General features: G+C 38.3%; 1 long non-coding RNA gene and 1 pseudogene across 1 annotated transcript; both read left to right on the top strand.

Annotated features, from left to right (window-relative positions):
* Positions 1-1,878: 1,878 nt before the first annotated feature.
* Positions 1,879-7,962, top strand: LOC148353325 (uncharacterized; annotated as a pseudogene).
* Positions 7,963-9,102: 1,140 nt separating this feature from the next.
* Positions 9,103-11,824, top strand: LOC148353324 (uncharacterized). Its single transcript, XR_015852713.1, has 2 exons — positions 9,103-9,210; positions 11,379-11,824. It is a non-coding gene; the product is annotated as an uncharacterized LOC148353324 (long non-coding RNA).
* Positions 11,825-14,738: the final 2,914 nt, after the last annotated feature.

The raw sequence follows: 14,738 nt of genomic DNA, 5'->3' as shown, positions 1-14,738 counted from the left end.
TAGTGGTAATGTGATCAAACTTTCTTGTCTTTGTTAAAAGCTAGGATGCAGCCTTTAACATCATCGCCACATAATATGTTTTTCAACAAAAATTTGAAAGCAACAAGGGAATTAATGCTTATTGTATGATCTCATCTCATCTCATTAGCCGTACCGCTTATCCTCATTAGGGTCGCGGAGGGGCTGGAGCCCATCCCAGCCATCTCCGGGCAGTGGGCAGGGGACATCCTGAACTGGTTGCCAGCCAATCGCAGGGCACACAGGGACAGACAACTCATTTGCTCATTCACACCTACTGAAAATTGCCGAAAACGTTTTTCCCATTTAGAATCTAGTATCTGTATCATCACACGCCAAGGACCATCTCATCTCTGAGGAGCGGGATGACACTTTACACAGAAAAACAACAGTGACCAGAAAATGAAGGTGCTGTATCTGAGTCATATCGGGAGGTTTCTTTTGCTATGTGTAACCATGGAAGCCAGTAATATCTGTTTCATGTGGGGGAGCAAACTCCTACATAAGAAAACGGCCTGGAGAGTGATCGGCACTGCCAGGCTGTATTTGGCCAAGACACATCACAGGAAGTGGTGCCTGTTCAACTCGGTGGTTAAGGGATCCTTGTATGAGAAATGCCTCTTATCAATGGTCCATTGAGAATCTTTGACATTGACCACCAGAAAAAAATCTCCATGGCAGTTCATTTTGATGATTGTTTTTACATGCTTACTTTTTAAAGTATATTTCTTATTTTCATATCTTACTATATTTTTATGTATGCATCTGATAAAATAAAATGCTCAACGAGACTTTTTTTCCTGATATTTTTTGTTGTTGTCATAAAATAAGAAATGTTATAGGGAGTTTATTAGGTGTTTAAAAGTTATGAGATAATTGTGATATTTTTTAATGAATTTTGAAGCATTTTGTTAGGAATACTATTTTAGAAAATATTTTTCCAGTGCTTTGACTTTTATATTATATATTTGCGGGAGATGGGTGACAGTCCAACTGGTCTGAATTCTAAAGGAAATCAACAAATGGTATGAAAAATAATTTTCCTGCAAATAGATAGATAGATAGATAGATAGATAGATAGATAGATAGATAGATAGATAGATAGATAGATAGATAGATAGATAGATAGATAGATAGATAGATAGATACTTTGTTCATCCCCGAAGAGAAATTCACATTTCCAGCAGCATCCCTGAGCTGAGAACAATCGAGAACAATCGAAAATAACACGGGAGCTGCTCATTGTGACTTTAGCCACCAGCAAATGTGTGGCATGCACTGTTTTCTCCTGAACTTGCACCTAAAAAAAAAAGTCTACTAGCACTACTTTCTAAATATTGATAATATAATTATCTTTCCCGATTTTGTTTTTCATGACAGTTTTATCCTGGAGTGACGTCGAAAATCCTTGTAAAGAGTGCTACGAACAAAAACAGTTCTAATTGTTAATACATTTGATATCAGAAACTAGAACAATAATCCGAGAATGAATACCATAGCAGAACATAGTGTTCTCAATTTTCATCTTAAATGCTAGGATGAATCATCCTCAGCCTGTCAACAAAAAAACAAAACCGTATTCCTGAAGTTAAAAATAAACGATTGTACACTGGGTCAAACTTCTTGGGTAACAACACCATCTAGTGGATAGTTGAAATCGATAACGTAAGCGTTCGCCACCAAGATTATTTTTAGGATATTTTTAAAATTACGTTACTAAATAAGGCAGTCAGTTCTGATGTACAGAAACTACCAGAAAACGATGAATTCAAATGAATAAGTTCCATTTATGTTAAAAAAAACAACAACAAAAAAAAAAAAACTGTACAGTACTTAGAATGATTCGGATCCCTTGACCGCATGGGTTGTAGAGGCACCAATGATGACGCAATCCTGGACAGCCTGCTCCACGGTCTGTCAAAATTGGTATCCTCCTGCCCCCTAGGACTGTGCCCTGGAGAATGATCTTGACCAGACCTGATGATCTTGTGACCATACCACTGGCGTTTCTGACTGCATACATTTGACAACAGTTCTTCGTAGGGTCCGTTGCACACCATTTGGATGGTCACATATGCTAAGTAGCTGATACCTCGATGTTTTCTGTAGCATCGCATCTCCTGGATTTTCTTTTCCAGTTTTAGTGTGAGAGTCCATGTCTCGCAACCATAGAGGAAGATGGAAGAACTAGTGCTTTCATGAGTCTGATCATTGATTCCACTGCTGTGTTCACATTCCTCCAGATGGGTTTAATTCTGGCAAATGTGGCTGTGGTTATGTAACGGGACCCAGGTGGATGGGCTAGCCCCAGCTGGTGTTACACATTTGTTTCATATATTTTTGTTGTTTTGGATGTTGTTTTACCTCATCTGCAAAATAGATGATAAATGTCAGTCTCACACGACACCATTTAATTGTTGGCATTAAGGATCATTTATTGAGCAAGTCTCACTAAATCACGTGAGATCCCTTTAACATTTAAATACAAAATAACATTGCCATTAATTTGTACTTTTCAAGAGTCACTTAACAAATCACCATAACTGTACCTTCCAAAACAACTCACCTTGTGTTATTTGGGATCAAAATATACAAATTAACATCACCGTACACTCTTAAGCCAGTCCAGCATAACATAGCATACCTCGCCCAAGGCCCGATTTGTTGCTTATGCTAACGGATGACTCATTCTTACTACAGTGGAACCTCGGTTTTCGAACGCCTCTCAGTTCGGACAAATCGGTGTTCGACCAAAAATTTAGAGAAATTCTTGTTTCGCTGCTCGGTCAAAAAATTGTAGTTCGAACGCCGGTACGCTAGGGTGCGATGCTGAGCGGCATACGGGTGTTTTAGCCCCTAATTATGCCCCCGAAGAAGGTCGGTGCAAGCAGGACAGGTGAAAAAAGACAAGTTGTTCGTCCAACTATTGCCTTTAAGAAAGACATAATAGCTAAATATGAAAGAGGTGTACGAATTTCCGATCTTGCTAGTGAATACAGCATGGCTAAATCTACTATCAGGGGGGAGGGAGATTTTCTAAGGGTTATTGTTCTATCTTCTTTATTCATTATCCATTATCCGTTATCGGTCAGTTCATAATACGCTACAAAGCCTAGTGGACAGAGCAAGCTCTTATTCCATCTCCGGATTGCAAAAATCAATGATCATGGCTGCGATTGTAAGCAGTTTCAAAACCATGGCTGCGGTTGAAATGAAATGAAATGATCTGCATTTATATAGCGCTTTTCAAGTCAATGACTTCCCAAAGCGCTTTACATTGTGCTTCACAATTCCCAATAGCGGCCATGATGTGTGCAGCCATGTAAGGCGCTAACCTGCTTATTGGGGGTAATTGGGGGTTCAATGTCTTACCCAAGGACACTTCGACATGTAACACGGACAAGCCGGGATTCGAACTGGGATCCCTTAATCCTATAATGTACGCAGTTTCAAAACCACAAAATCGATTCATCTAGATTCTCAGAATCGGCTGACATAACTCGACAGTCGTCTGCTCTTTAAATCTACTATCAGTACGATAGTAAAGAATAAGGAGGCTGTGAAATCGAGTGATGCGGCTAAGGAAGTTAGCGCTATAAGCAAGCAACTGCCGCAAGTTTTGGAAGAGGTTGAAAAACTTTTGAGGATTTTTCTCTCCCCACTGTCCACCACAAAGGTAAGAAATCCTATTCATAATCTTTTTTTTATTTTTACACGTTCATGTTAGCGTAATCTTTCGTACGGAAGATTACGATAACGCGAACGTACGATTAGCCTGGGTTAGCTTTGTTTACGTAAAACATTGAGGGTGTTGGAAGGGAGCTCCCTTTCCAATGAAGCGCTAGCCACTTGTTGTGGAGACCCTGGTGCTAAATGACGTGTAAACGACCTGATTTTTTTATTTTTACACTTTCATGTTTCGTACGAAAGATTACGCTAACGCGAATGTACGATTAGCCTGGGTTAGCTTCATGTTTACGTTCATGTTGAACATTCAGGGTGTTGGAACGGATTTAAACGATTTTACATTACTTTTGATAGGAAAAACGATTTTCCGTGATCGACCAAAACGGTTTTTGAACAGGGTTCTGGAACGGATTATGGTCGAGAACCGAGGTTCCACTGTATTTTACTTTTTGTAAAGTTTACAGACATCACAAACAACCTTTACACACATATCTTCACATATTATCATCCTCACAGTAAGTGTGTTCCCAGTATATACATCTCACCTGCAAAATAGATGATAAATGTCAGTCTCACATGACACAATTTAATTGTTGGCATTAAGGATCATTTATTGAGCAAGTCTCACTAAATCACGTGAGGTCCAGTGAGACTTGGCCCAAGCACCCTTCTCTGACCTGTGGGACTTTCCGTCTAGTGGTGATATACTGGTACTTCTCTTACCCTTTCGGCTGTACAAAACTCAATACCCTAAAAAACAATAAACTTGCCCTAACAGTCAAATACGGATTACACAACATAAATCCCAAAATATAACATTTTAACTAGTCAGCAACCCTTGTTGCGCCACAGTTTGAGCTATTATGACCATGGTATCTGGTTCTGACCCCTCTTCTGATATGACAGCTCCAAGATATTTAAATTTGGTGACAGGTTTTAGCTCGCTGTGGTTGATGGTATTGTTTGTGATGACAAGTGGGGATTGCTGATCATTACTTTTGATTTTACTAGTGTACAATATATATAATTTTATATGAATCCTAATTAAGTGATTACACTCTCCCTACCAAATCTATTTTAGCTACGGGAACTCCTTCTCTTTTTAAAAAACATTCATTATAAAACTGAATGATACTATACTATATAATATTATATATTTTCAATCTACAGTGAACTTTTTAAACTTTTACTTTTTTTATACAAACAGCAGCTGCAGGTGTCCTTTTACAATGCCACAGTGGAGTGCATTCTAACATACTGCATTACGGTGTGATATGCTGGGTGCACAGCAGCAGACAGGAAACAGCTCCAGAGGATCATCAAAACAGCCCAGAAAATCGTCGGTTGCTCTCTGCCCAGTCTGGAGGACATTGCCTGCTCTCGCTACCTCAGCAGAGCAGAAAACATCATCAAGGACTTTTCTCACCCCGGCCACCACCTCTTCGACCTGCTGCCTTCCGGCAAGCACTACAGGTCACACAAAGCAAAAACAGACTTCCCCACAGCCATTACCACCCTAAACAGACACCGCACAAAAAACTGACAACTTGCAAAAAAACTACCTCAACGAATGTAAAATGGTACTCACGTACATGCTGACTGCACTATGTTTGTTCACTGCTCAAAACAGACACCGCACAAAAAACTGAAAACTCTTGCCAACACTACCTCATACGAATATAATGGTACTCATGTCTATGTTCTTGCACATGTCGATTGCACTATGTTTACTGCTCACCTTGCACAATGTCTGACCATTTCTTTTTTCTGCACTATGATGACTATGTTTGCACCAATGCATATGCTGACTATTTTTTTTTGCACTATGATGACTTTTGCACCAAACGCAATATTGCACAACCCTTACGATACCAACGGTATCGCGATAACACTGTATGTAACATCCCACATGCCGACATTTCTTGTGTAAATACCATGTAAATTATAACTATAGCCTTATCCCCCTTGTCTTATAACCTTATCTTCTCTGTTCCTTTATCTTCTTGGCTCATACCTCACTGTGAATGTGTAAAACTGGAGTGTCATGCCCAATTTCGTTGTCACAATATGTTAACCCATTTTGTAACAATGACAATAAAGGTATATTCTATTCTATTCTAAACAGCTTTAAAGTCAGGCAACACACAAATTTAAAGTGAATCACAGGATCCCTGAAGAACACAAAAATCACAAATTTTGAAATAAAAGCAAACGAAGCAAGAGAGAAAAAAATAGCTTTTAGAGGGCCCTGGCTCCTGGTTGGTATGTAGCAGATGTTGTGCGCAAATCCGACTCGCATCCAAAATCCGACTCTCCTTTACTTGATTGATTTTGTACCGTTTTTGATTTTCCCCTCAGAATTTAGGTTGGAGTTAGATTTTGGCATGTGTCTCATTCACAATGGTGCCCTGGTTACAGCCATCAGTGAACAACTACGTACAATAAACATGCATTGCACGAGTCAGATTTTGCGGGGAGTCGGATTTAGGCAAAACACCCATAGCTCACTTCAAAGATCCAGCTCATAAAGCCATTGCGTTCCAAACGACACATTACTTGTAACAGACCCAAATCTATAACGCCAATCAATATTGACGCCACCTAAGAAGGCCAGGTTGTTGTTGTTCTTTTTTTCCCTATGTCTCCTTTTAGTTTTTTTCTCGAACCCGCTCAAGTGGAGACAATTCAAGCACTACATATATTTAAAATGAATGTCAGTTTTTCAAACAGGTGAATTGAAGATTGCAGAAGTAAACATTGAGAACATACATATTTTGTTCTTTTTGGCAGGGGAAAAAAAACTAAGAAAGACATGTGTGTCAAACATATGGCTCGCAGGCCTGCTGGAGTGATTTAATACGACCCTCCATACATTTCTGAGTGTGTCAAAAAAGAAGCAAGTCTCTATATAATTTCAATCAAAAGTTAATGTTTTTTTTTTTTTTTTTTTTACGGAAACACAAACCAAATGCTTTTTTTTAGTCGTTAGGGGGCAGTGTTGAGTTTGTATGGTATAGTATGTTGGTTTATGTGTAAAACTGCTTTCCCGCTGCTGGTAAAATACTCCAGTTAACACATTCAATGCCAAACATGAAAATATTTTTCCCCATTGTGAGTGAATGAAAGATCCCTTGTCAGCGTGATTAATAATGTTAATTGAATAATAAAGCATAATACTGAAAATAAAACTAATATTTTTTTAGTTGACACTCTTTTACTGACCTGGCCCAAAAGTCTGGGTCCGGCACCAGAGCCAAACTAGGTTTGACACCCCTGGCTTAGGATGATGAGGACAAAATATCCTTTGCCAGAGTGAATGTGTAAACAGCAAATGAGAACTTTTTTTTTTTTAACAAAGTAAACATCTAATAAAACCTTAAACAGCGGGCTGTTCAATATTGTCTGATTATTTGTTTTTACTGCAGTGCTATTCTTAATAATTTGAAAACATTAATACATTTATGAATTTTGAAAAAATGTTTAAAAGCAGAAACAACGCTGACACTGAATGGCACACTTTTAGCAACTCTTCTTACCTGGCCTGCTGCTTACCTTTAGGGCAGAAGAGAGGGCCGAAGCTACATGCCCAACCCTATTAGAAGCTAAAAGTTAAAAGGCAAACAGGAACCTGCTAGTCCGGTTAGTATTAGCCCTAAACGGCTTGCTAACCGCGGTGAGCCAATTGAGACGCATAACAAGTTCAGCCCCCGAGCTAGTCCTACTTCACCCCGGTTTACTGGCTCCCGCACCCTAGTTATAGGTGACTCCATCACCAGTAACATAAAGCTTAGTACCCCAGCAACGGATATGAGTATTTCTGGGGCCAGAGCCCCCAACATTGAAGATAATTTAAGGGAGCTGACATGCAAACCTAGACACCAGGACAGGGCTAGGTACACCGATATAGTCATTCACGTCGACTCCAATGATACGAGGATGAAGCAATCTGAGATTACAAAGAAAAATACTGCTAGGATCTGTAATCTCGCCAGAAAGATCAGTTAAGATCGAGCAATTGTCTCTGGTCCCTTGCCTGCGAGAAGCAATGAAGAGAGCTTTAGCAGAGTAGTATAGCTCAACCGATGGTTGGCAAGTTTCTGTAGTCGGCAGGGATTTTGGTTTGTGGATAACTGGCTCTCTTCCTGTGGCCGACCAGACCTGCTGAGGAGGGACGACCTTCACCCTAACTGGGAATGTACTCTCACTCTTTCTAGAAATATAGATACTGTTAAAGCCTTCGATGACAGGGTACACTAGTGCAGGCCAGGTCACAAGTCACCACCATTTTATATAGTCATTGTGTATTGCCCATCTGGACCATATTTTAAAATTTCTAAATTAAAATTTTTTGGGATGAATTTTGGGAACTGTTAACTGACTTAGTGACTTATGCGGACAAATTTATAATTATTGGTTGTTTGAATGTTCACATCTGATTTACTTACGGTGGCTTTTAAGTCGCTGAATGATACATTTAGTTTTAATCCAATAGTTGATGTGCCCACCCATAAAGATGGGAATACTTATATTATATTATATTATATTATATTATATTATTGGAATACATTTGAGACTCTTTGTGATTAAGGGCTACACAAATAAGACTTGACTTGACAAATACTCTAGACCTTGGTTTGACCCGGGGCCGTGGCAGCCTCAAATGTTTTAGTGTTACCCTATACCAATGCCATCTTTGATTACTATCTTGTTAAGTGAGAGGTGCTGTTAATGTTTACTGTGATAAGGAAAATTTAGGTTTTAGTAACTGCAATATGCACCCGTATTGGCATCAGCTTTAATAGACCTAATAACTGTGGCAACTGCGGCAACTGCGGCCTTCCCTCCGTTTATTGGGCCTATTGACTCACTTTGAAACGACTTTAATACTGCCGTGGCTATTGTCCTTGACTCTGTGGCGCCCCTACGGCATAAATTTCGATCAAATTATCATACACCTTGTTACCGATTTACTGATGATTTAACCGATATCAATCATACTACCATGTTTTTACTCAGATCGGATCAAATTCCCAGTATCGCTTATCCCTACTGTAAAGCCCTTTGAGACTTTTATGATTAAGGGCTAAACAGATAAATGCCATTTGACTTGACTTGGTGCAGTTTCTTTTAGCTTACATTACATTACCCATAGGAGAACATGTCCCCTATTTGAGAACCACTGAACAAAAACAAAAACAAAATCTAGCAATGATCCTTTATGCAGAACAACTTCACAAAACATAGAGGTATTTTGAATAAATATGCTCAAGCACAATTCCGGCTTTACTTCACAAAACATTACTCTGTCCAAACAGCATCACATGACACTGACACTTGTTTGATGTCATCACATTTGCCAGGTCCCTCAAAGTCAAATTTCTTTGGCTTCTTTATCCTCAAAGACTTAAAATGTTTGCACAACACAAACATTTTGACTCTACAAGTGAACTGTTGACAGCCAGTGAGCACAGAAAAGAAAATAGGAACACTCATCTCATCAACATGGTTTGTGATTTATTTTCTTTTTTAAAGGGGTGTGTTGTACACATTGGCAAAACGTGTTTTGGTCTTTTTAGCAGAATTATTAAACATATTGGGCAGTCTGCAGCTGTATTAGGGACAGTGTTGGGAATACGTTACGGCATTTTTTTTTTTCAGTAACTTGGTAACCTACCAGATTTTATTTTCTGCCGTTACAACGCTGTTACCGTTACTGACGGTCAAATGAGATCTATTACTTTGACTGCAGTACGCCAATGGCGGCGTGCCCCCGCAAACCTGACGCCGTGTTCACTGGCACATTTTCCACTCTCCTCCGAGTTGTTTACATCACGTCTTTTGAGATCATTTCACCATTCAGGATAACAACTACCATATAGTTAGATAGCGACTACGAATATAATATTCACCACCAATCAACAGCAGTTCCCTCCGAGGCACTCCTCCTGTTTAGTCAGTATGCATTTTTGGGGGATTCTGTGAAGTTGAATTTAAATTTGTTGGGCATAAAAAAGGTTAAATTTGTTTAGTATTTTATCTTTTTTGATAATTTGTAAATATTTTAATTGTATTTCAGTGTTAATGAGTTTATATATATATAAAAAAACGTTTTTTTTCTCCTATATCTCTTTTTGAATTTTGTTGTCGTTTTTCTCTTTTGTTTCTTTTTTTTCCCAATTTTTCCTATTAATTCATTAAACTTACGATACTTGATATTGTTTTTTGCTCATTGTTATTTTATTATATTGTTTATTGTTAATAATTGTTGCACTTCAAGTGTAGGATAATTCTGTTGCTGGTGAGATGCAATAAATAAAACTTGGTTCTACAACTCAACTACCTGTCTGTTCTTCTCTATTCAACTGACTTGAAAATTTTAAATTCCTTGACATACAAAAACTTTTTTTATAAAGTAACGGAAATAGTCACTTTCCATGGTAACTAGTTACTTTTACAATAGAACAATTCAATTACCAACTCAGTTACTTTTTGAAAGAAGGAGTGAGTAACTATAACTAATTATTTTTTTAAAGTAACATACCCAATACTGATAAGGGATGGACCAGTTTGATATTCAGTATTTCTATCAGCTTCTAACACAGCTCTTCAAAGAGAATCAGTGGAAGGTGGATTGCGCCACAGTATCAGGCTGATCAGTTTCTTGTGTTTTGTCTCTAAGGGGTTTATAGAAGCAAATCTACAGTGGCTTGCGAAACTATTTGGCCCCCTTGAAAGTGTGTTCCACTTCATGATTGTGTCCCACTTATTGTTGCTGCCTCACAAGAAATTGCAGTTTTATATCTTGATGTTTGAAGTCTAAAATGTGGCAAAAGGTCACAAAGTTCAAGGGGGTCAAATAGTTCTGCAAGCCACTGTACAAAGAATCAGACAGAGCTTTCAAACTCTTTACTGAGATAGCCACATAGCATTTTCACTCCTGATTGGGGCCAGGGTCCTCTTGTAACAACATAAAACTGGTGTATGTAACTTATATATTCTACTTACTGACGCCATATTCTGGTTGAAATCATCATTGCAGATCGTTTTGTTGCACGTGCAAGTACGTTAAATTCTTAGATGCGCTAAAATAAACTCTTCCTTTTTCTCCTTTTTGGAGTTTGGGTTACCATTTGAACTATATTTGAAACGGCCCTTTTCTCACTTTCACCATTTTTCTCTTGGAATAGATAAACACAAACACGCGGTTGATATCATAACATCCGCTGCAGAAAAGTGAAGCAAACACCTTGTAAATGAGTCCTTAAAGGGACATTGTGTATTATTTGACCAAAAAATTGTGTTTTAATTATGTATATTTTCAATATTTATTATTGAAGTCATGTCATGTTTATTTGTATAGCCCTTAATCACAAAGAGTCTCAAAGGGCTGCACAGACCACAGATTATTGCAAACCACAGACTATTATGACACCATTCCCTGATCTAAAACCTCCATAAGGGCAAATAATACAGATAAACACATATTGTCAACATAAAATATAGGTTATTCATATGCTATAGAATAGAGGTGTGTTTTATTGAAGCGCTTTGATTGACTTTTAGTTTTCTTTGGCTTTTCTCGGATGAATACTAAGATGTTGGCTCTCACTTACTTCTGTCAGCCACAATGAAAACTATGACTGACAGGTATTGCCTGCTTTCAATTTTCCCAGGACGACGACATGAGCGATGACGACAAGATGAAGCGAGAAAGAAACGAGAAGGCATGGAGCTGTATAAAGCTGTGTGTGGATCAAGAAAGGAAAGAGCGAAAGCAGCAAATAAAAAAGGAAAAGGAGCGTGCAGAGAAGGAGAAAAAGGAAAGGAAAAAGATGGAGAGGAAGTTTAAGAGGGAGAAGAAAGAGCAGGAAAGGAAGGAAAAGAAGGAGCGAGACAAAGAGGAGAAAGAAAGGATGGAGCTTGAGAAGAAAGCAAAACAGTTCCAACCAATCAAAAGTGGGCTGGGGCAGAAGAAAGTGAACTTGTCCTTCTGTGAAAAAACAATCTTTTTATTCACTGGTAACCAGCACGTCCCTTTGACAAACAGTTGGTAGATGAGCCTTTGGTGTACATTCGCCTTCTGTAAACAAATAAAATATTTTGATCAAAAATTTTGAAATCTCTGGATTTTCATTTGAACTAAAGGAAAAAAAGGTTCATTTTTCAATTGCCGCTGCTATCCTTCAGACCAGTAATGTCAAACATACAGGATCCAGCCCGTTGGATGATTTAGTCCGGCCAGAATTTTTAAGTGTGTCTAAAAAAGCAAGTCTAGCTTTTCATTTTTTTAATAAATACAAACCAAAAGCTCCGTCCCACCACTAGAAGGCAGTAAAGGTGTAAAAGAGCTGACATCCAGTATGGTCTTATATTAGAGACAATATTGTACTATATTTTCTCAGCTCCAGTAGGTCCAGTCATGTAGTTTGATCTGATTTTATTGCCTGTTCACTGCTAAAACTCTTATTTTGTTGTACTTTATTTCAAAGCAGTATGACAACTGAACCAAGTGTATTTTTTATTCATAGCTCTTACTTGAGTTTGTTTATGTTTGTTGTGAGTTGGTTCAGCTGTAAAGCTGCCTTTAGCAACTGTTAAAAAGAAAGAATTGTTAACAAATTCAATGCCAAACAAGAAAATCTGATTTTATTTTGTCTTTGAATAAGTTGTGCTTAGAAAAGATCCCTTATTAACCATGATTATATTTTGTAGGGTAGGCTACAAATATAGACTGAATGATAAAGCATACTACCAAAAACAAAGTCAACTATTTGGCATTGACATTTTTTTACTGATACGGCCTACCTGAGAACACAAAGACTGGATCCAAACCCCTGGCCAAACTCAATTTGTCATGACTGCTTTAGACTTATAAGTTATAACTGGTGAATACAGCAGGCCAAAAACATACATTTGCACAACCAACTTGGCTTCATCTCCCGGCCACTTCAGGTACCGATTTTACCTTTCTATTGGCCCGGCAACAACGAGCCATGGAGGCTTGTCTGTTATATAACATCATAGGGTTCATTTTATGTATCTTTTCAAACTAAAACATACTAAATATAGTAATACAGGAAAAATAATTCTTAAAATGAGCGAAAATAACTGAAAATAAATCACCATATAATTTAGCTTATTTATTTCTATCTATCTACCTACCTTGGTCATATCCCTCAAAAGGGGTGACCGACAGCAAGACACACACATACAATAACAAAGAAAATAAAAGGGAAATAAATAACAACAACAACAAAAAAACCTCGGCACCCAAGTTGGTCATGCTTTAGTCCCTACAGATGAAACGGGATAGCTTATTTAGAAAACAAAAAAACTTAATTTTCTAGCTAGAAAATATTTAACACCTTTTTGCAGCCGAGGTAGAACCGAAGCATTGATTTTGGACTACTTTTTAAGATTTACAATATTTCAAATTTTCAACTAACCCTTGGTGTGCCTTGAAGTAACCCTTAGGGGTAATAGTACTCTCTCTTTCTATTGTAAACCACTGTTATGAGGTATTTTTTTATGATAATTAATTATTAGAACAGTGGTCCCCAAAGTAAAGGGCTAAGGCCGGATTCTGCAGACCTACACATTTGGTCGGTCCGCCTGAACAATACTAAAGAGCATTTTTAAGCAAATTTTTTTTAACCTGAAAAAGACCTCAAAGTCTGTGTGCGCGTTTTTGGTTTTGTGATGTAGATGACATATGAAAAGGCATTGTGTTTTATCTCATTACCACACCATCTCTAGTTGGAATCAGAGACTAATGTTAATTTTGTTGTGTGTTTCACATGTTACCACAACAATAAACTTGTCACTTGCAATGGTTAGAATAGAAGAATCTAATTCAGTGTCATTGTAAAATTAACATTCGTCTCTGGTACTGTGAATAAAAATGATGTGATAATGAGATCAAATCTACTGCCTTTTCACAAGTCATCTTTACCACTGGTGGTCCAGTGTTGTGACAGAAGCTTATCTTGGACCTGACTGCACAACACAACAGAAAGTACAGGTATATTCCATGGACTTTTTTGTGAAGTACTCACAGATTGTTATCATTTGTTTCGTACATAGCGTTATTATTTATTTTCTGACATCTGTGACGAACAGAGCCCAAAGAATAGGCGGAGCAGTTGCTTAGGGCCACGTGAACACTAGGGGGACCCAAGAGTGGTAAACTTACATGTGAATATACACTATTCTAATTCTAACTTTTCTTCGGGCCTCATGATGGATTAAAAGGAAAATTTTGGGAAAAAAAGAAACAAAAGAGAAAAACAACAACAAAATTCAAAAAGAGAGATAAAAGAAAAAAAATAATAAACTGATAACATATATAGAGAGGGGCAGCACGGCTGCGCAGTGGTTAGCGCGTGTGCGGCACAGTTCTGCGGTCGTGAGATCAAACCCCCTGTGTGGACTTTGCATGTTCTCCCCGTGCACTACGGTTTCCTCCCACTTCCAAAAATATGCTTGTCAGGTTAATTGTCCGGTCTAAATTGTCCCTAGGAGTGAATGAGTTGTCTGTCCCTGTGTGCCCTGCGATTGGCTGGCAACCAGTTGAGGGTGTCCCTTGCCCATTGCCTGATTATTGCTGGGATGGGCTCCAGCACCCCCGTGACCCTACTGAGGATAAGCGGTGCAGCTAATGAGATGAGATATATAGAGAGGGTCATGTGGTTATTATTTATTTCATTAATAATGTTATCATTTATTTTCTGACTTGTGTTCTGAGAAGAATCCACAACTTTCAGAAGGCTTAGCGCAGTTGTGGCATTCTGGAAAGCAATACATTTTTACATTTAGGCACTCTCCTGCAATTGTCACGCCTTTTCTGTTACCAACTGTCCCCAGCTCCCCATTAGAGAAGGGAAAAGGGGGTTGGCCCTCACAGAAAAAAAGTTTGGGGACCCCTGGCATAGATGTTACACTCCTAATCTGTGACTACAATAATAAAAAAAAACAACGGTAGATGTCAGGCTTTAAAAAGGACTAACAAACGGAAAATAAATTGCACTGGAGTT

Source organism: Urocampus carinirostris, chromosome 14 (genome assembly GCF_059441175.1).
Source record: "Urocampus carinirostris isolate Australia breed hairy pipefish chromosome 14, RoL_Ucar_1.0, whole genome shotgun sequence".
Taxonomy (NCBI): Eukaryota; Metazoa; Chordata; class Actinopteri; order Syngnathiformes; family Syngnathidae; genus Urocampus; species Urocampus carinirostris.
The sequence above is the reverse complement of the archived record's forward strand: the minus strand, read 5'-3'. Positions and strand labels throughout refer to the sequence as shown.